Source organism: Salvelinus sp. IW2-2015, linkage group LG36 (genome assembly GCF_002910315.2).
Source record: "Salvelinus sp. IW2-2015 linkage group LG36, ASM291031v2, whole genome shotgun sequence".
Classification (NCBI taxonomy): domain Eukaryota; kingdom Metazoa; phylum Chordata; class Actinopteri; order Salmoniformes; family Salmonidae; genus Salvelinus; species Salvelinus sp. IW2-2015.
Window position 1 is genome coordinate 951,950 of NC_036875.1, and position 27,412 is coordinate 979,361.

Here is a 27,412-nt window from a genome sequence, read left to right on the forward strand (position 1 = left end):
CAGGACACCCGTTTAACGTCCCATCCGAAAGACGGCACCCTACACAGAGCAGTGTCCCCAATCACTGCCCTGGGGMATTGGGATCTTTGTTTAGACCAGAGGAAAGAGTGCCTCCTAATGGCCCTCCAACACCACTTCCAGCAGCAYCTGGTCTCCCATCCAGGGACTGACCAGGACCAACCCTGCTTAGCTTCAGAAGCAAGCCAGCAGTGGTATGCAGGGTGGTAAGACCCCAAGACATTGGGCAACGTAAGAACTGCAGTCAAATAGATCGGAGAATAATTAATTCTGTCAAGGAAACATTATTTAATTTTCTTTTTTGCAAAATAGAGGCATATTAAGACAAAAGAAACAAGACACAGTGTGTGAATGATAATAAATTAGTGCCGGAATTGAACAAATAACTATGCAAATGGTAAACATTGGCTGAGTAACAAGCTAAAAAATTGGATTTTGATTCCTATTTAATGTTCTATAAATAGGACTTCTTCACTGTCAGTTTTGTCCTATTATTTTTGGTTGAACAGTAAAGCAATCAGAATGGAGAAAACACATTAAAATCACATAATTCATTTGTTGCCATCCTAGGGCGTATTTACAACTTGTATTATTCAGAAACATCAAATACTGTCATACAGCCAAAAATTAAAAAAAATACAGTGATATGATATTTTGGCCATATCGCCCAGTGTTGGATATACAGTCCCTTTGGAAAGTATTCAGACCCATTGACTTTTTCCACATTTTGTTAGGTTACAGCCTTATTCAAAAAATTTCCTCATCAATCTACACACAATAAACCATAATGACAAAGCAATAAAACATTAATTTTTTTTTAATTGTTGCTAATTTATAAAAATATTTATAAATATTAAATTTACACAAGTATTCAGACCCTTTACTCAGGACTTTGTTGAAGCACCTTTGGCAGTAATTACAGCCTCGAGTCTTCTTGGGTATGACGCTACAAGCTTGGCATACCTATATTTGGGGAGTTTCTCCCATTCTTCTCTGCAGATACTCTGAAGCTTTGTCAGGTTGGAAAGGGAGCGTTGCTGCACAGCTATTTTCAGTATTCTCCAGAGATGTTCGATAGGGCCACTCAATGACAGTCAGAGACTTGTCCCAAAGCCACTCCTGCATTGTCTTGGCTGTGTGCTTAGGGTCGTTGTTCTGTTGGAAGGTGAACCTTTGCACCAGTCTGAGGGCCTGAGCACTTCGGAGCAGGTTATCATCATCCTGAAAATCCTGACATTTCCATCCCTAACTATAACATTTTCCGACAAGATATAACTGCCAAAGGGGGCGGAGTTGTAATCTACTGCAGAGATAGCCTGCAGATTTCTGTCATACTATCTAGGTTTGTGCCCAAACAATTTGAGCTACTTTTAAAATCCACCTTTCCAGAAACAAGTCTCTCACCGTTGCCACTTGTTATAGACCACATTCAGCCCCCAGCTGTGCCCTGGACACCATATGTGAATTGATTGCACCACATCTGTCTTCAGAGCTCATACTGTTAGGTGACCTAAACTGGGACATGCTTAACACCCCGGCCGTCCTACAATCTAAACTAGATGCCCTCAATCTCACACAAATTATCAAGGAACCTACCAGGTACAACCCTAAATCTGTAACCATGGGCACCCTCTTAGATATCATCCTGACCAACTTGCCCTCTAAATAATCCTCTGCTGTCTTCAACCAGGATCTCAGTGATCATTGCCTCATTGCCTGTGTGCGTAATGGGTCCGCGGTCACCCCTCATCACTGTCAANAAGAAAAACCCTGGAATGAGTAGGTGTGTCCTATATTTTGACTGCTACTGTAGCTAGCTACATTTCTTATTGATATAGCTAGCTATATAGCTAGTTAGCTTATGCTGCTAGCTATYTAGCAAGCTAACATTAGCAATTGCTCTGAAGTCACCAAMATTATTWGAAATAACTATTGAWGTASCCATGCAGGCATGTACACAGATTAGGGTCTACAGTACATGTGCCCGAGTACCTGCCCCTTTGCCCTCCYACTCGCCAAGCTCCCTTATGGGTGGTGGTATAATTATTTAAAACAAAATTGTATACAGTTTTTCATTTTCGACATAGTGACACATTCGACATTCAACATTGTCACATTTGATTTTGGTTGTCATATCACACAGTTATGCAGCATTTATGAATAATTTATAAAGCATGACACACTGTTCTAGATTATTTGTGACGTTTATGTCGTGTTTCTGAAGGCTTTATGAGGGCTTTCTGGGGCCTTTATAAGCTGCACGTAATTTAAAGGGCAACTCCACCACTTTTCAACCTTATTTTCTTCATCTCCATCACAATTCCATTGTCTACATATGTGAAAATTGCACATTTTTATGTTTTGTAGGAAGAAATAAATATAAAGTTGAAAAGTTCTACTCAATGACATCATCAAAAGTTAAAACATTTAAAAAACTGTGATTTTTAAACACTATGAGATTCTTGGTAATGTGGGGAGCAAGAAAATACCCTCCTTATGGCTAAAAACGTATTGTAAGTTTTGAAAATCACCGTTTTCTTTCTTCTTTTAATCCTACTCTATGATTTCAAAGAGAAGCATTTTTTAGGACCTTGTCTTTTTTCCCACAGATCATATAAATGCACTATTTTCCCAAATGTAGACAATGGTATGGTGATAATGAATATGAGGTTGAAAAGTGGCAGAATTTCCTTTAAAGCGGGTCCACATTATATGCATGCTTATTTTCATGAAATGTGATTAATTCCAGAGTGACATATTGTTTTTTGTTTTAGGATGATACATTGTTGTGCGAGAGTAGTCACATCACCTTTGTGTATGATGACAACGAATGCTCCCTTGTGCTGCTCAACACAAGTCCAGAAGATTCAGGGGTGTATACCTGCACMGCCAAGAACCTGGCTGGTTCTGTGTCCTGTAAGGCTGAGCTCACCGTRCGCACAGGTAAGCCTTGGGGTACCATTCAATCAAATATGCATTCCAGTATTGACACAGAGGCATAGTCGTCTGATGTTTTCAGACCTCAAAGTAGACGAATGATGAGACATATCCACATCCTAGGCCACCAGTTGCATCGTTTCAGCTATATGCCTTAATCCCCAAATTACAGGAAAATATTAGTACCGTCTAATTTCCTGGTTGTTTTATTMTGTGATTATCTTTTCTATTCATTTAGGATATTTGAGTTGACAGCCGGATCTACACAACCGATGTYGAAGGACGTGGATTCATCTTGACATTAGACTACTTTTGAGRCCTAAAAACATCTGWCAAACTWWCATTTTGGAGTGAAWAGTCAGATTGTTGAGATGCAGCTATGTAGAGGCAGATGTAAATTAGCAGTTGGGAATGTGATTAACACAGGCCCGAACACTATGAAATGTGGGCCTGTAATTAGGCTACATTGTAATTGTGTCCTCACTTCTGTGCTACCTTGCAGTTAAAGAAGACAAGGAGGATACAATGGAGGACGAGGAGACCGTTCTCAGGAAGATGCGCCGGCTGACTGACTACTATGACATCCACAAGGAAATAGGGAGGTGAGGCACCCGTTTGTAAATAGAGCTAGAAAAAAAAAGCGACATAAACTAGATGGTTATTTTCCATGAATTTTTTTTTGTGAGATTTGCTTCGATTCTTTAGAAGTATTTTTGTGGTATCTTCGACACACCCTGCGTGAACATTGGGAAACGAATGGGCTGGTGTTCAGGCGATATGAACGGGTCTGTAAACMCGGTGTGATTGGGTTGAATATTCACGAAAACTTACCCGGGAATGAACAGCATCTCTCAGGGTGTCCTGACAACATGTACTGCAGTTGTGTGTGTGTATGTGTCTGAAAAACTCCCGATCACTCTCTCCCACCGAATTGAAACTTTTACAAACCTACAATACTCACTCTCTCACCTCATAAATCTCAGAACCTTGCCATGACGAAGGCATCAAGGCATGCGTACAAAGTGGTGAAAATGCTAGCTGGAAATTGCTAGCTAACGTTATTGCTAATTTGCTACACCAGCTGCAGTAGTCAACACTAAAACAGTCTTTAGGCTTGTTTAGAAAACATACCGTTACTCTGTRTTGTTACTATCAAACATCCACTTKCCAAACTATKGTTGYSCAWACCGGACAAACTSGTTAARCACACATTTGTTTCCCTGAAAGGAGCCAGTAATATTAACATTAGGCTATACAATCCTACTTTTTAAAACATCTAAACCCACTTTCACATTATACATTAACAATTTTTTTTTTATAAAAAATGTGTTAAATTGCTATATTTAAAAACATTTTGGAAAAACTTTATCCATTGATACACAAATGAGTAGGCCTAACATTAGCTAGGTAGCTATACACATCACAAATATAAGTCAAGTCTATTTGTCAAATACACTGGCTGKGCGTTAAACCGTAAACAAACTATACAGTTATTCATTCAGAGACAGGTTTGAATTTACACTTCACCTTATATAAAAGCATTTTAATGTTTGATTTGTTATATAAAAAAATTCAGTAATGACTCCAAAAAAGGATGGCACTCATTCGTTTTTATGGCCAGAAAGAACTGYCTTTAGCTGAGAACTGAGGAAGTTTGCTTGCAATACCAAGAAGTCAAACAACTTTGGGACGTAAGACCCCAAGAAATTGGGCAACTACCCCTAGTGGCGAACGTAGGAACTGCAGTCAAATAGGTCGGAGAATAATAATTCTGTCAAGGAAACGTTATTTAATTTTCTTTTTTGCGAAATAGAGGCATATTAAGACAAAAGCAACAAGACACAGTGTGTGAATGATAATAAATTAGTGCCGGAATTGAACAAATAACTATGCAAATGGTAAGCATTGGCCGAGTAACAAGTTAAAAAATAGGATTTTGATTCCTATTCAATGTTCTATAAATAGGACTTCTTCACTGTCAGTTTTGTCCTATTATTTTTGGTTGAACAGTGAAGCAATCAGAATGGAGAAAACACATTAAAATCACAGAATTCATTTGTTGCCATCCTAGGGCGTATTTACAACTTGTATTATTCAGAAACATCAAATACTGTCATACAGTCAAAAATGTAAAAAATACAGTGTTATGATATTTTGGCCATATTGCCCAGTGTTAGATATACAGTCCCTTTGGAAAGAATTCAAACCCATTGACTTTTTCCACATTTTGTTAGGTTACAGCCTTATTCTAAAATGTTCCTCATCAATCGACACACAATAAACCATAATGACAAAGCAATAAAACAGTTTTTTTGAAATTGTTGCTATTTTATAAAAATATTTATAAATATTAAATTTACATAAGTATTCAGACCCTTTACTCAGGACTTTGTTGAAGCACCTTTGGCACCAAAAGTCTTCTTGGGTATGACGCTACAAGCTTGGCATACCTATATTTGGGGAGTTTCCCCCATTCTTCTCTGCAGATCCTCTGAAGCTCTGTCGGGTTGGATGGGGAGCGTTGCTGCACAGCTATTTTCAGTACTCTCCAGAGATGTTCGATAGGGACACTCAATGACAGTCAGAGACTTGTCCCAAAGCCACTCCTGCATTGTCTTGGCTGTGTACTTAGGGTCGTTGTCCTGTTGGAAGGTGAACCTTTGCACCAGTCTGAGGTCCTGAGCACTTCGGAGCCGGTTATCCTGAAATTTCCATCCCTAACTATAACATTTTCCGACAAGATAGAACTGCCAAAGGGGGCGGAGTTGCAATCTACTGCAGAGATAGCCTGCAGAGTTCTGTCATACTATCTAGGTCTGTGCCCAAACAATTTGAGCTTCTACTTTTAAAATCCATCTTTCCAGAAACAAGTCTCTCACCGTTGCCACTTGTTATAGACCACATTCAGCCCCCAGCTGTGCCCTGGGCACCATATGTGAATTGATTGCACCCCATCTATCTTCAGAGCTCATACTGTTAGGTGACCTAAACTGGGACATGCTTAACACCCCGGCCGTCCTACAATCTAAGCTTAGATTCCCTCAATCTCACACAAGTGATCAAGGAACCTACCAGGTACAACCCTAAATCCGTAACCATGGGCACCCTCTTAGATATCATCCTGACCAACTTGCCCTCTAAATAATCCTCTGCTGTCTTCAACCAGGATCACAGTGATCATTGCCTCATTGCCTGTGTGCGTAATGGGTCCGCGGTCAAACCACCACCCCTCATCACTGTCAACCGCTCCCTAAAACACTTCAGCAAGCAGGCCTTTCTGATCGACCTGGCCCGGGTATCCTGGAAGGATATATTGACCTCATCCCGTCAGTTGAGGATGCCTGGTTGCTCTTTAAAAGTGCTTTCCTCTCCATCTTAAATAAGCATGCCCCATTCAAAAAATGTAGAACTAAGAACAGATATAGCCCTTGGTTCACCCCAGACTTGACTGCCCTTGACCAACACAAAAACATCCTGTGGCGTTCTGGGCATTGCATCGAATAGCCCCCGCGATTATGCAACTTTTAGGGAAGTCAGGAACCAATATGCACAGTCAGTTAGGAAAGCTAAGGCTAGCTTTTTCAAACAGAAATGCACTAATTCCCAAAAAGTTTTGGGACACTGAAAAGTCCATAGAGAATAAGAGCACCTCCTTCCAGCTGCCCACTGCACTGAATATAGGAATTGTCACCACCGATAAATCTACGATAATTGGATCATTTCAATAAGCATTTTTCTACGGCTAGCCATTCTTTCCACCTGGCTACCCTACACCCGCGCAACATCTCAGCACCCCCTGCAGCCACTTCATCGACCTGGCCAAGGCTTTCGCCTCTGTCAATCACCGCACTCTTATCGGCAGACTCAATAGCTTGGCTTCTCAAATGACTGCCTCGCCTGGTTCACCAACTACTTCTCAGATAGAGTTCAGTGTGTAAAATTGGAGGCCTGTTGTCCGGACCTCTGGCAGTCTCTATGGGGGTGCCACAGGGTTCAATTCTCGGCCGACAACAGGCCCTTTTCTCTGTATATATCAATGATGTCGGTCTTGCTGCTGGTAATTCTCTGATCCACCTCTACACAGACGACACCATTCCGTATACATCTGGCCTTTCTTTGGACAATGTGCTAACAAACCTACAAACGAGCTTCAATGCATACAACGCTCCTTCCGAGGCCTCCAACTGCTTTTAAATGCAAGTTAAACTAAGTGCATGCTCTTCAACCGATTGCTGCCCACACCCTCCCGCCCGACCAGCCATCACTACTCTGGACGGTTCTGACTTAGAATTTGTGGACAACTACCATAAGTGTCTGGTTAGACTGTCAAACTCTCCTTCCAGAGTCACTTTAAGCATCTCCAATCCAAAATTAAATCTAGAAATCGGCCAAACATACCCTCGTAAAACTGACGTATCCTACCGATCCTTGACTTCGGCGATGTCATTTACAAAATGCCTCCAACACTCTACTCAGGCAAACTGGATGTAGTCTATCAAGGTGCCATCCGTTGTCACTCATGCCCCATATACTACCCACCACTGCGACCTGTACGGTCTCGTTGGCTGGCCCTCACTACGTATTCGTCGCCAAACCCACATAAGTCTATGATAGGTAATGCCTCGCCTGATCTCAGCTCACTGGTCACCATAGCAACACCCACCCGTAACACGTGCTCCAGCAGGTATATTTCACTGGTCATCCCCAAAGCCAATACTTCCTTTGGCCTCCTTTCCTTCATGTTCTCTGCTGCCAATGATTGGAACGAATTGCAAAAATCACTTATATCTCCCTCTCTAACTTTAAGCATCAGCTGTCAGAGCAGCTTACCAATCACTGTACCTGTACACAGCCAATCTGTAAATATCACAGCCAACTACCTCACCCCCATATTATTACTTACCATCTTGCTCTTTTGCACCCCAGTATCTCTACTTGCACATCATCATCTGCACATCCATCACTCCAGTGTTATTGCTAAATTGTAATCATTTCGCCTCTATGGCCTATTTATTGCGTACCTCCCTACTCTTCTATATTTGTACACACTGTACATAGATTTTTTTTCTATTGTGTTATTGACTGTACGTTTGATTGTATGTAGTTCTATGTTGTTTTTGGCGCACTGCTTTCCTTTATCTTGGCCAGGTCGCAGTTGTAAATGAGAACATGTTCTCAGCTGGCCTAGCTGGTTAAATAAAGGTGAAATAAATAAAATTTAAAAAGGATCTCGCTGTACCTTGCTCCGTTCATCTTTCCCCATCTTGACTAGTTTCCCAGTTCCCGCATCTAAAATATGCCCCCACAGCATGTTGCTGCCACCACCATGCTTCACCGTAGGGATGGTGCCAGGTATCCTCCAGAAGTGATACTTGGCATTCAGGCCAAAGAGTTGAATCTTGGTTTCATCAGACCAGATAATATTGTTTCTCGTGGTCTGGGAGTCTTTAGGTGCCTTTCGGCGAACTCCAAGCGGCCTGTCATGTGACTTTTTTGAGGAATGGCTTCCGTCTGGCCACTCTACCATAAAGGCCTGATTGGTGGAGTGCTGCAGAGATGGTTGTCCTTCTGAAAGGTTCTCCCATCTCCACAGAGAAACTTTAAAGCTCTGTCAGAGTGAACATCAGGTTCTTGGTCACCTCCCTGACCAAGGCCCTTCTCCCCCAATTGCTCAGTTTGGCTGGGCTGCCAGCTCTAGGAAGAGTCTTGGTGGTTCCAAACTTCTTCCTTTTAAGATTGATGGAGGACACTGTGTTCTTGTGGACCTTTAATGCTGCAGAAATATGTTAGTACCCTTCCCCAGGCCTGTGCCTCGGCACAATCCTGTCTCAGAGAGAATCAGGATGCACCTGAGCTCAATTTCGAGTCTCATGGCAAAGGGTCTTAATACTTAAGTAAAGGTATTTGTTTTTTATTTTTAATACATTTGGAAAAATTCTAAAAACCTGTTTTCACTTTGTCATGATATGGTATTGTGTGTAAGTTGCTGAGGATTTTCCATTCATTTAATACATTTTAGAATAAGGCTGTAACATAACAAATGTGGAAAAAGTCAAGGGGTCTGATTACTTTCCGAAGGTACTGTACATGCTATACTAGGGCTCTCCAACCCTGTTCCTGGAGCTACCCTCCTGTAGGTTTACTTGAAGGTTCCTCTCAGCAGTGAGACCATAATAAAAAAATGTACTTGCAGGTTCACCATTTCCCCTTATTTGGGAGGGAGGTGGGCGGAATGGAGGTGGTGGCGATTGAGGAGTGGGGTGGAGAGGGTAGCAGGGGAGGCAGAGGGGTGTGGTGAGATCGGAGCTTTTGGAGTAGTTGCTGTCTCTGTCCCTGTTGTCCCGATCATGGCTACTCTGCTGCTGTGGTTGTGTGAGTGGTGATTACGGTGGTCTCTGGAGCCCAAGCTGTCCTGTCTGTAGCCCCTCTCTTTTGCTCAGAGTGGTGGGAATACTTGTAGGTGTTGGCCTCCTGGCAAAATGACCTTCTAGAGCCAAACCCACTGGCACCATACCAACCTCCTCAATCTCTATCCCGCTTTCTGTCCCTGTCCCTCTCTCTGTCTCGGCCTGCCAGAGGGGGTTGCTTGTACATTGCATATGTTGGGTAGAGCAGGGGCTCGTTAGGAAGTAAGGGGGCAGTAGGGGGGTACGTGGGGCGACCCCTGATATAGGGGAGTGGAGGAGATACACGGGGTCCTCCAATTAACATGGGACTTTGTATGCCCCAACTGAGGAGGAGACTGCAGAGGAGGAGCAGGATGGGGAGGGCAACATGTCCTGGGGAGGATAGCCACTGCTGTTCAACGGCCCAGGCTGTATATGTATATGTCTGACCGAAACATAATGACAGAAAGAAGGTTTAGATAAAAACAAAAGTTGCCACATTGATTATTGCGATCCTTATGAATATAAAAATATATATAATAACAACACATGAATAATTGCTCAACTCTATCTGAGCTGTTATGCCATAACCTCATGTTGTAGTTTTTTTTTTTTGATAATCTTCCAAAGACTAAAAAATTTCACTCCAACAGGGTCATCTGGTAAGACAGACTTGGCAATTTGTTGAGGGCATCAAGCTTAGATTGTAGGATGGCTGGGGTGTTAAGCATGTCCCAGTTTAGGTCATCTAGCAGCACGAGCTCTGAAGATAGATGGGGGGCAATCAGTTCACATATGGTGTCCAGAGCACAGCTGGGGGCAGAGGGTGGTCTATAGCAGGCGGCAACGGTGAGAGACTTGTTTTTAGAGAGGTGGCTTTTTAAAAGTAGAAGTTCAAATTGTTTGGGTACAGACCTGGATAGTAGGACAGAACTCTGCAGGCTATCTCTGCATTAATTTGCAACACCGCCCCCTTTGGCCGTTCTATCTTGTCTGAAAATGTTGTAGTTAGGGATGGAGATTTCAGAGTTTTTGGTGGTCTTCCTAAGCCAGGATTCAGACACGGCTAGGACATCCGGGTTGGCAGAGTGTGCTAAAGCAGTGAATAAAACACACTTAGGGAGGAAGCTTCTAATGTTAACATGCATGAAACCAAGGCTATTACGGTTACAGAAGTCATCAAAAGAGAGCGCCTGGGGATTAGGAGTGGAGCTAGGCACTGCAGGGCCTGGATTCACCTCTACATCGACAGAGGAACAGAGGAGGAGTAGGATAAGGGTATGGCTAAAAGCTATGAGAATTGGCCGTCTAGGACGTCCGGAACAGAGAGTAAAGGAGCAGGTTTCTGGGGGTGATAAAATAGCTTGAAGGTATAATGTACAGACAAAGGTATGGTAGGATGTGAATACAGTGGAGGTAAACCTAGGCAATAAGTGATAATGAGAGAGATATTGTATCGAGAAACATCATTGAAACCAGGTGATGTCATCGTATGTGTTGGTGGTGGAACTGAAAGGTTGGATAAGGTATAATGAGCAGAGCTAGAGGCTCTACAGTGAAATAAGCCAATACACACTAACCAGAACAGCAATGGACAAGGCATATTGACATTAAGGAGAGGCATGCTTAGCCGAGTGATCATAAGGGTCCAGTGAGTAGTGAGGTTGGTTGGGGTCACAGTGATTCAGACAGCTAGCCGGGCCATGGGTAGCAAGCTGGCAGAAGATGGAGGTCTGTTTTTAGCCACCTTGTGCGTTTCCGTCGGTAGATTAGTGGGGTTCTGTGTGGTAGAGGGGACCAATCCAATTGGCAAAATACTTATAGTGGCCCAAGAAAATTGTCCGATAGACCTATTCAGATAGCAGCCGATATGCTCAAGACAGCTAACGATTAGCGGGCCGCAGTTAGCAGATGGGCGTTCAGGTTACGTCGCAACGGAGGGGCTAGTTGGATAACTCCCTCTGACAGATCACGTCGGTAGTCCAGTCGTGAAGGCCCGGTGGGGCATTGGCCCACCGCATCGGCAGTAAAACCGCATCGGCAGTAAAACGGGTCCGGATAGGTGATTGTAGCCCAGGAGTGGCTGATTGAACTCTTCAGCTGGCTAGCTCCGGAATAATTAGTGTTTGCTCCGGGACCGACGTTAGCCAATAGTCACTCGGATAGCAGCTAGCTAGCTGCAAGATCCAGGTGTAGATGTCCAGAGCTTGCGGTAGAAATCCGGGAATATGGCGAAAATAGGTCCGGTATGCTCTGGTCTGAGTTGCGTTGTACAAAACTGGCGATAGCTTTTCAAGCTAAAGGATAGCTGATGACCGCTAGCCATGGTTAGCTGAATACTAACGTTAGCCAGTGAACTGGCTAACTTCTGGCTAGCTTCTGTTGTGGATTTCAGATCTGAGGTGAATAATACTTTTTTTTTTTATAAAAAAAACTGATGTGCACCACAAATTGGTGAGGCGGGTTGCAGGAGTGTTTTGAAGTTGAGTTTTTAGAAAAAATATATAAAAAAGATATGCGAATTAAATATGTAAATATTTATATACACGGGACACGACAAGACGAGGACAAAGGACGTCTGACTGCTACGCCATCTTGGAAATTATTTCATGAATTGTAAGGACTATATCCTTATAAATGTTCTAAATGTGAAATGTGTATTTATTCAAGGTTTAGAAATTGTTTGTTAATGCTTAATCATGAAAGTGATTGTAAAGTGTTACCTCCAAATCAATCGTTTTAATTTATTTTTTCAGAGGGGCTTTCTCCTATGTGAAACGAGTGACGCAGAAGGTTGGTAAAATGGAGGGTAGCTTCCAAGTTCATCTCCGCCCGAGCAGATGGAAGGCATCTGCTCCTGAGAGAGATGAACCTACTGTCTGGGCTGCACCACGAGAGAGTCCTGTATTTCCATGATGCCTTTGAGAAGAAGAATGCAGTCATCATTGTCACAGAGATGTATCTTTTGGAGATCATACTGACTGGTGCCTGTCACATAGATTACGTACCATTTGACCTTGAAAATTGGGGAAATTGGCAGCTATAATGGTCTTTTTTATGGTAGACACACGCATACACATACGCACTTGCATTCACACACACGCAGGCGCACAACCCACACAATCACATGGTGACAGTAAATATGCATAAAGTTCAATATGTTGGACAATTTTTGCCCCCATTCATCTCATATCATAATTATGGAGTATTTCAGTGTCAGAAATGTATTTCTCCTTGATCAATGCGTCAAGATGCAATGAGGAGTTGCTGGAGAGTGTTAACAAAGAAATCTACAGTAATGGAGTCAGACGTGAGTTGGTTACTGTGTGCTTGGAGGACACTCCTTACAAAAAATAATTTGTTGCGGCACTTCCCGCAAGTTTTTGGCAAATTTGCTGCAAACTAAATAGTGTGCTACAAAATGTCGCCAGAGTTTGCAAATGTTTTGTCACTAATGGTGAATCTGCGGCAAACCTTTGGCAACAATAATATTTATTTCCATTAGTGGCAAAAAGTTTGCCAGAGGCTTTTTTAATTAATGATCTCATAATTATATTTGAATCTGTGGCAAACCTGTGTCAAACAGTTTACCAGAAGCCTTTCTGGGTAACACGTGAAGTTCCAAGACAAGTAACTGTTGACAACCAGTCAGGGGGAGAAGAAAAATCACTTAGAAAATGCAAAACAAGTTTCCAGCTAGCTACCTACCAAAGTTGTCTGGTAAGTGGTCTAACTTATTAATTAAACTTCCTAGTAAACTTCAAAATGGTGTTAAAAAAATTATGCCTGGTTAGCAATGTCATGTTTTATGGATTAGAGTGAAACACCTTTTGTTGCTATATCAGTTTCACTCTGTCAGCACCACCAGCTAGTGCTCAACTAGCTAGCTAAGGTTAGCTATCATACTTTTGCACAATTGATGTGATAACTAGCTAGCTAACTAATTATTTGCCTAAACACCATTTTTGGGTGAATACGTTTCTGTCTTTGTTAGCTGACACAGCTAGCTAAGGTTGCAACATATATGAGCTGACTTGACATCAAAGCAAAAATGTACTTTTGCAGATGGATACCCTTCCTTACCCATGATGTTGAAAAACGCGGATTTGGGAAGAGGTGCATCAACAACCTGGAAAGATGTTTGTGGTGGACTCACTCATAACACTTTTTTGAGTGATAAATTACTATTGTGTTCAAGCTTGATAAGGTAAGTAAATCAAATGTATTCATAAAGCCCTTCTTACATCAGCTGATATCTCAAGTGCTGTACAGAAACCCAGCCTAAACCCCAAACAGCAAGCGATGCAGGTGTAGAAGCACGGTGGCTAGGAAAACTCCTAGAAAGGCCAGAACAATGGAAGAAACCTAGAGAGGAACCAGGCTATGAGGGGTGGCCAGTCCTCTTGGCTGTGCCGGGTGGAGATATAAACAAAACATGGCCTAGATGTTCAAATGATCATCGATGACGCAGCAGGTCAAATAATAATAATCACAGTGGATGTCGAGGGTGCAACAGGTCAGCACCTCAGGAGTAAATGTCAGTTGGCTTTTCATAGCCGATCATTCAGAGTATCTTTATCGCTCCTGCTGTTTCTAGAGAGTTGAAAACATCAGGTCTGAGACAGTAGCACGTCCGGTGAACAGGTCAGGTTCCATAGCCGCAGGCAGAACAGTTGAAACTGGAGCAGCAGCATGGCCAGGTGGATGGGGACAGCAAGGAGTCATCAGGCCAGGTAGTCCTGAGGCATGTCCTGGGCTCAGGTCCTCCGAGAGAAAGAAAGAAAGAAAGAAAGAAAGAAAGAAAGAAAGAAAGAAGAAAGAAAGAAAGAAAGAAAAGAAAGAAAGAAAGAAAGAAAGAAAGAGAGAGAGAGAGAGAGAGAGAGAATACTTAAATTAACACAGGACACCGGATAAGACAGGAGAATACTCCAGATATCAACAGACTGACCCTAGCCCCCGACACATAAACTACTGCAGCAGAAATACTGGAGGCTGCAGACAGGATGGGTCGGGAGACACTGTGGCCCCATCCGACGGTACCCCCGGACAGGGCCAAACAGGCAGGATAGAACCCCACCTACTTTGCCAAAGCACAGCCCCCACACMACTAGAGGGATATCTTCAACCACCAACTTACCATCCTGAGACAAGGCCGAGTATAGCCCACAAAGATAAATGCATGTATTATTCTCATAAATATAGCCCATACATTCATTCTTTGTAACAATTAGATCTTTMATTTYTTCAAACAAGTAGCTAGCTCATCTTGATCATGTGTTGTCCCTTACCTCTTTCTTTCTAGAAGCAATCAGTTACAAGGCAAAAACACAGATTKAGACCTTCAATCAAACTGGSGACAGAGAAATATATTTGCAGCAGGTCAAGGCTTCTTGCATGCCTGGCTTTGAGATGTAAGTTAACAATACTTCATTTTGGAACAATAATAGATACTGCCATATTAGGCACAACTCAATTTTATGTTGCTTTTCTTCCACCCAAGCCTTATACACCAGAGTCAGGAAGAAGAGACAAATAGTAGACAATGGTCTAGATTGRATATCATAATTAGATGATTCGTTTGAATCAATTGTGCAAATCTTTTAAACTCTGGTAGATTTAAAAGGCCTAAGTTCCAGTTTATTCTAGCTAAATCATTTGTTTATATAGCATTTATACAAGGCAGAAACATTGTTTCCTTGCTGATAAATATAGAGAATGCCAGTTTTAATGAGAGGCATAGCAACATCAAGGCAACTTTGTAACAGCTGACCCYGTTTTTCCAAAWCCTACCATTTAAAAATAGAAAATGTTTTCAGTAATTGCTTTCAGTATCCTAATGTTGTTTTTGTTTTGTGTTTTCTGAATGTTTCAGTGCATGCATTCAACAAGCTTTGGACAAAGGACTTCCACAGGGCCGCCAGCTTCAAAGTTCACTCAAAAAGGCAATAGTTCTGACCTGGGTTTGATTTTGTTTTTGTTGTTTTAAATGATTTCAATTTTSTTAATTCTCTTTTAAACATCCATTGGTTGAAAGCTCATTGCTCAGTTATCGCTTGGCTCAAGTAAATTCTGTAGTTGCCCTTTTAAACATCCTATGGTCAGCATCCCTGTAGTTTTCACATTTCTCTCATGTAAATGTTGTAGCTTCATAAGAAAATTAAAACTATTTATTTGTGAAATATTCAGACTTTGCTCTTTTTTTTCATTAGCATGCTGAATATTTCAAGTTATGTTGGATTTATTTTGTATCTCTTAAGACATTGAATATATTGAATATTTAATACATTTAGTATGTTTAGTTTTCTCTGTGAAAAGTTAATTTAAAGTTATATTACATTGCATATTCATAATGAGTTTGCAGCAAATATGCGGCAAACAGTAGAATGTTTGCCACGCGTTTCCCAGATTTTTTGCCAGAACTTCACAAGTCACCACATATTTGCCTCAACAGTTTGCCACAAAATGTATTTGACTRCAAAAATATGAGCTTGCAGCAAATTGCCCAAAGATTTGCCACAACTGTTTGCCAGAATATGTTTTTTTCGGTAAAGGACTTCATTATGGGGTCAAGAGAAACAGTGACCTCTATTGAAAGATCATTGATCTCTTGCCTGTAGCAACCAACCTGGCCCCTAGAATTATTCTCTAAGCAGACACAAAGAAAACCAAGTAAATCCACACACTTTTACAGGAGTAAATGTGACCTTGTATAATACAGTCAGGTCCATAAGTGGAATGTGACACAATTTGCATAATCTTGGCTCTATACGCCACCACAATGGATTTGAAAGGAAACAATCAAGATGTGTTTTAAGTGGACTTCCATCTTTAATTTAAGTTTTTTTTCAAAATGATTGTATGAACCATGTAGGAATTACAACCATTTTTATACATAGCCCCCCAATTTTTGGGGTTCTAAAGTAATTGGACAACTAACATAATCATAAATTAAATTGTATGTTTTAATACTTTTTTGCAAATATTTGCAGTCAATGACTGTCTGAAGTCTGGAACCCATAGACATCAACAGATGCTGGATTTCTTCCCTAGTGATGCTCTTCCAGGCCTTTACTGCAGCTGTCTTCAGTTCCTGCTTGTTCTTGGGCCATTTTGCCTTCAACAAGTAAAATGCATGCTCAATTGGAYTCAGTTCAGGTGACTGACTTGGCTATTGCAGAACATTCCACTTCTTTGCCTTAAGAAAGTRTTGGGTTGCTTTCGCAGTATGCTTCGAAGGTCATTGTACATTTGCACTGTGAGGCACCGTCCAATGAGTTTTGAAGCATTTGGCTGAATCTGAGCAGATAATATAGCCCTTAACACTTCAGAATTCATCCTGATGTTTTTGTCAGCAGTCACATCATCAATAAATACAAGGGAACCAGTTCCATAGGCAGCCATACATGCCCACGCCATAACACTACCTCCAAGTACAAGTTGATCTTTGTCTCATCTGTCCATAGGATGTTGTTCCAGAACTCTACAGGCTTTCTAAGATGTTTTTTGRCAAACTCTAATCTGGTTGTCCCRTTTTTGAGGCTTACCAATGGTTTAAATCTTGTGGTTAAACCCTCTGTATTTACTCTGGTGAATTATTCTCTTGATTGTTGACTTTGACACAGAGACACCTACCGCCTGGAGGGTGTTCTTGATCTGKCCAACTGTTGTGGAGGGGTTTTTCTTCACCAGGGAAAGAGTTATTCTGTCGTCCACCACAGTTGTTTTCCGTGGCCTTCCGGGCTTTTTGGTGCGTTCTTTCTTTTTAGGAATGTACCAAATAGTTGATTTGGCMACATTTATGTTTTTGCTATCTCTCTGATGGGTTTATTTTGATTTTTTCAGTGTAATGATGGCTTGCTTCACTTGCAGTGACAGCTCTTTGGACTTCATATTGAGGGTTAACAGCAACCGATTCCAAATGCAAATGCCACACTTGAAATCAACTCTAGACCTTTTATCTGCGTACTTGTAAATTAACTAATGAGGGAATAACACACACCTGGCCATGGAACAGCTGAGCAGCCAATTATCCAATTACTTTGGATAATTGGCTTAAAAAGGGGTGGGATCAGTTATAAAAAAGTGTTGTAATTCCTACACTGTTCATCCGATTTGGATGTAAATACCCTCAAATTAAAGTATGCACTTTCAGCTCCAATATGCTGTGGTAGACAGCTAAAATAAAAACTTGGTCAATGTCCAAATATTTATGGACCTGACTGTACCTATGCTTGGTATACCTGCAGATCCGCTCCTGCATGAGACAGTTGCTGGAGGGTGTGGACTACCTTCACCATCAAAATATCATCCATCTGGATATAAAGGTAAACACGTCTTCACTTAAAAGAGAGTTTTAAAGATATCTCACGAGAGGGATTCTGGTTAGTACTGTTTTTTTGTTTGTTTTGCAGGTGTGCGTTTAGACAAGGAATGTGTACCCCTGAATGCAGTAATTTGTCAATATGATGATCTTGATTCTGAACTCTGACCTCATCTTTGGGATTTCCCCTAGCCTGATAACATCCTCATGGCAGACCACCAGGGTGATCAAATCCGCATCTGTGATTTCGGAAACGCCATAGAGCTCACACCCGACGAGGCTCAGTACTGCAAATACGGCACACCAGAATTTGTTGCCCCAGAAATTGTCAACCAAACTCCTGTGTCCAAGGCAACTGACATCTGGTAAAAACGCTGAAGGCCATGAAAGTGTTAAAAACTTGATACATATCACACATGGATCCTCTCTAATTCTCTGCTTTGTCTTCCAGGCCGATTGGAGTCATCACATATCTGTGGTAGGTACACGTGAAATGTGTCTTTAAATTTGGTGTGATCCATAAGTATTTATTACAATTTAAGCATGGATTTATGCATATGCACACTTTACAAGCCAATGGATAAATTAACACCACATATGTACCTGACGATTCCTATTTGTATTGCTATGAGAGGGACCTTATCAAACATGCCATCGACCTGCAATAATATTGGAACGTGGCCCTAGAAATCAGTGAACAATTAGTGAGAGGAAGAGAAGTTCACAGGTGTTTCTGCATTTCAGCCTGACTGGAGTGTCTCCGTTTGCTGGAGAGAATGACCACAGATCCGTGCTCAACATCAGGAACTACAATGTGGCCTTTGAGGAGAGTATGTTCGCTGACCTGTGCCGAGAAGCCAAGGGATTCATCATCAAACTGCTGGTGGCAGACAGACTGTGAGTGGCAACTATAGATTTTAACATGTTCAGGCCAAAACTTGAGATGTCCATGTGCTAGTTCAAATTTCAGGTAAATCATGCATTTGATTGAATACATGTTCAAGACAATTTCAGTTGCAGTTATCAAGATAGGATGTGTCCCTTCACATTTCTTTAGTKCTTATACATTTGTGGGCTTCTTCGCCCTCACTAGAAATCAAATGTAAAATGGAATCATGCCATCCCTTTAGGAGGCCTGATACAGAAGAGGGTCTCCGTCATCCATGGTTCAAGGTGAGACATGTAAACTTTGACTCATATGTGACGCACAACACACAATTGCTTCAGGGATCTGTTCTGACTTGAGATGCATCATCATGTACACTATATATACAAAAGTATGTGGACATCCCTTCAAATTAGTGGATTCGGCTATTTCAGCCACACCCGTTGCTGACAGGTGTATAAAATTGAGCACACAGCCATGCAATCTCCATAGACAAACATTGGTAGTAAAATGGCCTTACTGAAGAGCTCAGTGACTTTCAACGTGGCACCGTCATAGGATGTCAACTTTCAAACAAGTCAGATCGTAAAATTTCTGCACCCTGCTAGAGCTGCCCCGGTCAACTGTAAGTGCTGTTATTGTGAAGTGGAACATCTAGGAGCAACAACGGCTCAGCCGCGAAGTGGTAGACCACAACAAGCTCACAGAATGGGGCCGCAGGCTGCTGTCTTTCCTCAGTTTCAACACACACTACCGATTCCAAACTGCCTCTGGAAGCAACGTTAGCACAATAACTGTTTGTCGGGAGCTTCATGAAATGGGTTTCCATGGCAGAGCAGCCCTCACACAAGTCTAAGATTACAATGCGCAATGCCAACTGTCTGCTGGAGTGGTGTAAAACTCGCCACCATTGGACTCTTGAGTGATGAATCACGCTTCACCATCTGGCAGTCCGACGGATGAATCTGGGTTTGGCGGATGCCAGCAGAACGCTATCTGCCCGAATGCATAGTGCCAACTGTAAAGTTTGGCGGAGGAGGAATAATGGTCTGAGGCTGTTTTTCACGTTTCGGACTAGGCCCCTTAGTTCCAGTAAAGGGAAAACTTAACGCTAGAGCATACATAACATTCTAGATGATTCTGTGTTTCCAACTTTGTGGCAACAGTTTGGAAAGGCCCTTTCCTGTTTCAGCATGACAATGCCCCCCATGCACAAAGCGATGTCCAAGCAGAAATATGTTTTTTTGAGATCGGTGTGGGAAGAACTTGACTGGCCTGCACAGAGCCCTGACCTCAACCCCATCGAACACCTTTGGGATGAATTTGAACGCCGACTGTGAGCCAGGCCTAATCGCCCAATATCAGTGCCAGACCTCACTCATGCTTTTGTGGCCCAAGTCCCCACAGCAATGTTCCAACATCTAGTGGAAAGCCTTCCTAGAGGAGTGGAGGCTGTTATAGCAGAAAAGGGGAGACCAACTCCATATTAATGCCCATGATTTTGGAATGACTTGTTCGACGAGCAGGTGTCCACATACCTTTGGTCATGTAGTGTAATTTGGTAAGATATTGAGCATTTTCAAAATTACACATGCTAATCAATTTTTTTTCATACAGACCCTTACCAAGGGGAAGGCAATAAGCACAGAGACCCTCAAGAAGTTTGTGGCTCGCCGAAAGTGGCAGGTCTGTCATCAAAGCGTATTTAAAAAAATTGAATTGTATCTGCTTCCATCTTATATTTGATTATGTACGTCTTTTGCAGCGGTCCCTTATCAGCTACAAATCCAAAATGGTCATGAGGTCCATCACTGAGTTGCTGAATGACTCATCCAGCCACATCTCCATCGCTGTTCCCAGACACCTCAAAGAGGGCTCACCCCCACCATCATCGTCCTCTGACTCCGACGAAGATATTGACAAGCTGCCCTTCATTCCAATGCCACTCAGTATGGAGTTCTCCGGATCAAGAATGTCTCTAAATGAGATCCAGGAAGGCACAAGCCGGTCAAACGGCACTATTGACAGTTCAGGGTCAGCAGTCACCCATGGCCAAGAGGCGATGGAGTGTGAATATATGGGGAAATTGAAAGAGGCTGGAGATTCCACAGGTAGGTGGCGCGCCAGGAAAAGTTTGACGCAAGAAAATGACAAGGGGTCTTCGGATGAGGAGTTGGCAGAGTTGGCGCAAGTATCTGAGAATGCAAGAAGGCCCTTGTGCAGAGGCTCGAGCTTGGAGTTGGACAAGCCAGAGGGAGGACCCAGAAGGGGGCATCTGCATAGAGGGGGCTCTGCTGACAGCGCGTTGCTACTCCACATCGTTCCAGAAGATAGAGCAGACGACRAAATCACTGAGAAAGGCCGACAAGTCCTCAAAAAGGCGGTATCCATGGAGTTGCCTAGGAGGAGCGTGAGTCCAGGTCCTCTGAGTCAAGATGACTATGCTCACAAACTGGAGCTGATGAGGCAGAGGTTGCTCCGAGGTGGCTCCGTGGACAAGAAGATGAGCGGCCTGCGAGGACCCCTGCTGGAGACACTGGGTATGGATGATGGAATGGAGCATTCGTCGTCGCTGGAGCGCTACTCGCGCACTACCCGCTTATGGGTTCCTCCGTTAACCAAGGCAGTCTCCAGCGACGAGCCCAGAGAGGACGTGCTCAAACCCAAATTCCTTCGCAAGAGCGCCTCCTTCAGTCAAGGAGATGATGCAGAGCCCGTTCCTCTGCACCGACGCACCGGGGCACCACTGGAAATCCCGCTGGCTCAGATAGAGGAGCGAAGGCTCAAGGAGGCCATATCCATGTCTGCTATCACTGAGCCATTTAAAAATGACTCCTGCACCGTGACTCCCAGGGAACCTACCCCTAAACTTCCCACACCAAGCCCAGTGCCTACGGAACAGGAGACATTAACTAAGTTGGAGGAAGGGGACTCGTCAATAGACAAGGAGATTAAGACTGAGAAGTCCATTCGTGAAAAAACGATAATGGAACCAGAGTACATGGCCCCGAGGGAGACTATCCCTCCTTGGAGGGAGTATAGCCCTCCTGTGAGGGTTCTTACATTAGAGGAGCAAATTAAGAAAGATAAAGAAGAGATTGAGGAAAATGACACTGTTCCTGTTGTTGAAGAAAAAGMTAGGGAAGTTGAAGAAGTACACAAAGAAGTACAAAAAGAAGTAAAAAAAGTAGAAAAGGAACTGAAGGCACAAGTGAAATCTTCTGAGATGGTCATTACTAYAAGTTCTAATAGGGTCACGCCAGCACCAGCATCTTCAAGGGCACCAGCAAATGTTGTGACTCCCTCTCCACCTGCCCTAACTGTGCTCCCAGACGGTAGGACCTCTGCGTACACTAGCATAATGCAGACCATCATGGTCCCCTTGCTTCAGCCCCTAGTTAGCCCCCTGTTAGCAGACTCCACCCCTGTGGTTGTTCCAGTCCCTGCGCAAGCCCCATTTCTAGCACCAACATTTATAAACACACCTACATCTGTCCCTGGCCAAACAAAGCCAGTCACTCTGCTATCCACACCAGGGGAACACCCTGCAGTCTATTCAAGGGTGGCATCCCCCGTGCCCAAGGAACCGAGTCCACCCAAGGTTTCCCCATGCCCTACACCCCAGTGTGAGCTCTCGCCAGTGGGACAAAACCTCCACGACATTGCCTCTGAGGAAGTATTTGAGGCACGCTTCAAAAAGCGTGAGTATTCTCCAACGCGAGGCCTGCAGCTTCTCAACTGGTCAAAGCCTGAGGATAAACCAGTAGCCACTTTGGACTCTGCCAAGTTAGGCGAAGATGTATACCGACCTGGGCCCATTGGAGCGCCGTTGGTGTTTGTCCCCAGGAGATTGGAGGAAAAGTCCAAGTCGGTGCAGGATCTCCGCGAGGCCCAGAAGGACGAAGGCTTTATGAGAAGGCTTTCCATGCGTCTGAAGAGGACTCCGTCAACCGAAAGCAAGGAAGAAAAGCCCAAGGAGGAAGAACCAGTGACTCCCAGGCGCCGGGAGAGGAAGGAGGTGGAGATGATGAGGATGGATGGGGGAATAGAAGCTGAGGCGGAGCAGGAGGACAAGGAGCCGGAAAGGCCCAACCAGTCACCGGTTATGGCCATGCGTAGGAAGATCGAGTCGACGGTGTCCAGGATATCCATGAGGATCCGCAGCACCTCGGAGGAGAGAAGGATAGCGTCCGAGGAAAGGGAATTCAACAAGCCAGAGAGCAATAAGACACCCCTGTTCTCCAAACTGCACAGGTCGACTTCTGAGGGACGTAGCCTAAAGAGTATGGCTGGATCCGGTATCCCTCAAAACCAGCTGGCTTCTCAGTCAGGCACCGGAGCCTCCTCAGGGTCCATGGAATCTATGTTCAGCATCAAGTCGGAGAGAGCATCCAAGGGTACGAGACTTCTTCCCCTTGAAAATGTTCAATCAAATATAGAAATAACATTTATTTTGAATTAACATGTTCCCCCTGCACCTGAAAAGGTCATGTGTTAATTTCAAGATGATTACTGAGCAGAATTAGACGAAATGTAACTTTAACAATGAAAATGTGCATTTTCACTGCACAGACACAATGTCACTATTATGCGGTGCTTGAATCCAATTTTAAGGATGCAGGTTCATTTAAGAACTGGCACATGTAAGAATCAAAACACATTTTTTTTTATACAATTATGCAAACCTTCCCACGCCCTTCCTCAAGCAAACCTTTGTTCTTACATACTGAGATGACATACAAGAAAAAAATAACAATCTTCCAATAGAGGCTTCACTTTGTGTGCTAACCTCACCTTTTTTCTTCATTACTATTTCTGTTGATTTCAGTTTGAGTTATATTTGTTCCCTCCAGCAGGGGCAGAGGTAGGAAGGAGGTCCCGATTGGACCGTGTGGGCCTAACCAGAGCTAGCAAGAAGGACAAGATGGTACCGGAGTCTCATATCCCCACGGCTATTGCCAGAGAGAATGACACCCTAAGCTCCCGCTTGTACACCAGACTGGCATCTGGTAATCCTTAAAGCCCTTGATTTCTTAAAATTCAACCAAATTACAATATTTAATATTGGTTTCCTTACTCTGTAAGCAGTCAGCAGTCAGTGGACAAGGAGAAACAGCAATCCATGATGATGCCTTGGATTTGTTTACCTGGCTGCTGTCACTAAATGTTAAAAAAAAATGCCTGTCAATGTACCCCAAATTAGCATATGTTAAATATCAAGCCAAAATCATCCCTAAGTGTCTGAAATTGATTATGTAGTGCAATTCAGTTGATTTGAACTTTCCTGATTTCTGCAGTATTGCATTGGCCCAAGCAAGCAGCAACAGCACTGAACTTCTCCCCCTGAGTACTGCCTGTTGTCAACGTGTCAATGCAGTTAGTTAGCTAGGTTAATAGAAAATCACCTGGCTAGTTGTAGCAAMATTATCCAGCTATCAAGTCAGCTAATAAGCCATAGTCATCCCTTCTACAAATTGAATTTGGAGGCGTGGAGAATAACTGCTACAATACCAGATTAGCTAATGGTAAATCAGTCACACTTAGATAACCAAGCTAGCTATTGAGGTGCATTATTTCAAGATTGCATATACAGTGCCTTCGGAAAGTGACTTTTTCCACATTTTGTTACATTACAGACCTTATACTAAAATKTATTAAATAAAACAATTTCCTCAGCAAAGCGAAAACGGKTTTTTTGAAATWTTCGCAAATTTATAAAAAACAAAAAACAGAAATACCTTATTTTCATAAGTATTCAGARCCTTTGTAATGAGACTCGAAATTGAGCTCAGGTGCATTTTGTTTCCGTTGATCATCCTTGAGATGTTTCCACAACTTGATTGGAGTCCACATGTGGTAAGTTCAATTGATTGGACATGATTTGGAAAGGCACACACCTGTCTAAGGTCCCACAGTTGACAGTGCATGTCAGAGCAAAAACCAAGCCATGAGGTCGAAGGAATTGTCTGTAGAGCTCCAAGACAGGATTGTGTCAAGGCACAGATCTGGGTAAGGGTACCAAAAAATGTCTGCAGCATTGAAGGTCCCCAAGAAAACTGTGGCCTCCATCATTCTTAAATGGAAGATGTTTGGAACCACAAAGACTCTTCCTAGAGCTAGATGCCAGACGGAAGCCACTCCTCAGTGAAAGGCACATGACAGYCCGCTTGGAGATTGCCAAAAGGAACCTAAAGACTTTGACCATGAGAAACAAGATTCTCTGGTCTTATGAAACCAAGATTGAACWCTTTGGCCTGAATGCCAAGCGTCACKTCTGGAGGAAACCTGGCACCATCTCTACGGTGAAGCATGGTGGTGGCAAGATCATGCTGTGGCAATGTTTWWCAATGGCAGGGACTGGGAGACTAGTCAGGAGTGAGGCAAAGATGAACGGAGCAAAGTTTAGAGAGATTCTTGATGAAAACTTGCTCCAGAGTGCTCACGACCTCAGACTGRGGCGAAGGTTCACCTTCCAACAGCTAAGACAACGCAGGAGTGGCTTCGTGACAAGTCTCTGAATGTCCTTATGGCCGCTTATCCACAAGGTCTGCCATGAGAGGTGACTGTATAGTTCCCTTAAGGAAAAGCACCTTTAGTAAATCCGCTTTCTCTGTGAGAGCTTCCCATGTCTGGAATACACTGCCATCAGACACACATAACTGCACCACATATCACACTTTCACAAAATGCATGAAGACATGGCTAAAGGTCAATCAGATTTGTGAACATAATCCCTAGTTGTGTATTGCCGCTTTCCATGTTGTCTTGTCTGTAGCTTATGAGGTGTGGAAACACTCTGTTGCTTGTCCTATGTTGCTCTGTCTGTATGCTATGTCTTGCTTGTCCTACGTTGCTCTGCGTGTGCTCACTACTCAATGATTGTCTATATTGTAATTGTTTTTAATAACCTTCCCAGGGACTGCGGTTGAAAATTTGCCGGCTGGCTAAAACCGGCACTTTTACTGAAACGTTGATTAATGTGCACTGTCCMTGTAAAAATAAAATAAACTCAAACTCAAACCTTGAGTGACACAGCCAGCAGGGGCGAAAATCTGATATCAACTTTGGAGGGGACAATTACATWAAATTTTCTCAAGAGCAATTCCTGAGGGGGACACCAAAGGTAGTGCTGTAACACATAGCCTACGTTGTAATATGTTAAATGTATATTGAGGAACCATAATCACTACTACTGGATAATTGATAGGTACAGTAGTTAACTGGAGGGTTGTCCCAACTTGTTTAAATCATTATAATACTACTACTAATAATAGTTATAGCAGTGTTCCTTATCAGTCCAGTATGTATGCAGGTATTTGTACTTACAACGAGCAATACCAAGAAAGGCCAGTAGGTGACAATGGTACTGTAYACTCTATGGGTGCAGTTTTCGTAAATACAATGAACATGGTGTGATCACATCTAAAATAATCTCCATTGAGACAAAGTTGGTCTCCGTATTGAATTGACCTTTTAATTTAACTTTTTCTGATACATTTATATAGTCATTAAATATGTGCCACTGGCCTGAGTCTACTACAATAGCTTTACAAGAACAAAAAGATACAAATAAGTACAGTTCTAAAAGCAAAATAACTACTTCAATGAATAACCAAAATAAATCAACCAAAATATCCTTCAGTCAGTGTCTCAACTCTTCAAACAGCARCTATGGACAAGTATGTCACACAATGTATGCAATTTTAAATAMAATAACATTAAATAAATATTTAGTAAGTGTACTGTCATGTACTAAAAACTGAAAACTACTAAACAAAAGAACAAATATCATACTATACACCAGGGGTCCATGGACCCCTAGGGGTCCCTGGTGTAGTTGCAAGGGGTCTGTGAAATAAAAAAAGTGTAATGAACGTATTCAGTACCACAAGGTTTCCAGTAACTTTACATATAATATAGAGGGGGTGGAGGTCCCTGAGGACCGCTCAAAACCTTGCCTGCCTTGACTCAAAATATGCAGGGGTTCCAGTACCCCAAAAAAGGTTGAAAACCACTGCTATACACACTACTGAACAAAAGAACCRAACATATGTTTGCGGGTTTCAATGGATCCAACCAATTGCTGGCAGATATTTTCCGTCTTGAGACTGTCCAGCCTGTCTTTATGTACATTACAGACAACTGCCCCGTTCAGTCTCTCTTGGCCCATGCAAGCCCGTAGCCAAGTCTTTAACCTGCGGAGTGCACTGAAACTCCTCTCAGCCTCAYATGAACACACTGGCACCACAAACAAAATTCTGATCAGTACCTCAACTTGGTCAAACAACCCCTGCACCTCCACTGGAAGCCTCCTGGGGACCTCTGCTGCCTCTCCACTGCTGCTACAGGGGTATTTKTTGTGAAAGAGATRGATCTGCACTGAAAGAGAATCTATGTTCACCTCTGGGTACTGATCTAGAGACTCATCCAACTCCCCCGTGAGAAGCGCTCTTTCCAACTTTTGCAGGACGTTTAGACTGTCCTGGTCAAAACGGTCGCCAAACTGAACCTCCACACCATCCAACACTTAAAAAATGTCTGCCCTATAGTGATCCACTGCTTTGCCAGCAAATCGTCTTGAGTGCGTCTCAATGGATTCAATAGAGTCAATCAATGTTGTTGCTTTCTCATACAGTCAAAGGTAGCTTTTGTCATTTCTCTTGCCCCTAAGAGATGACCGCACACACTCGACTGCAGCCTGCATACCAGAGACAGTCTGAGTTTTCTTCTGCAGTGAAATGTTTAGACGTTCAAGCTCTCCAAGAACAGCAGAGGCAAGTGTGAGGCCCAACACAGTCWTGCCTTTGCTGAAGTGCTCGAATAAGCCACTGGCAGTTGAAGCTGTCTTGGATGCAGTTTTTGCCA

General features: G+C 42.9%; 1 pseudogene; it reads left to right on the top strand.

Annotated features, from left to right (window-relative positions):
• Positions 1 to 27,412, top strand: part of LOC111959946 (striated muscle preferentially expressed protein kinase-like) — a 156,581-nt pseudogene that overhangs the window by 114,223 nt on the left and 14,946 nt on the right.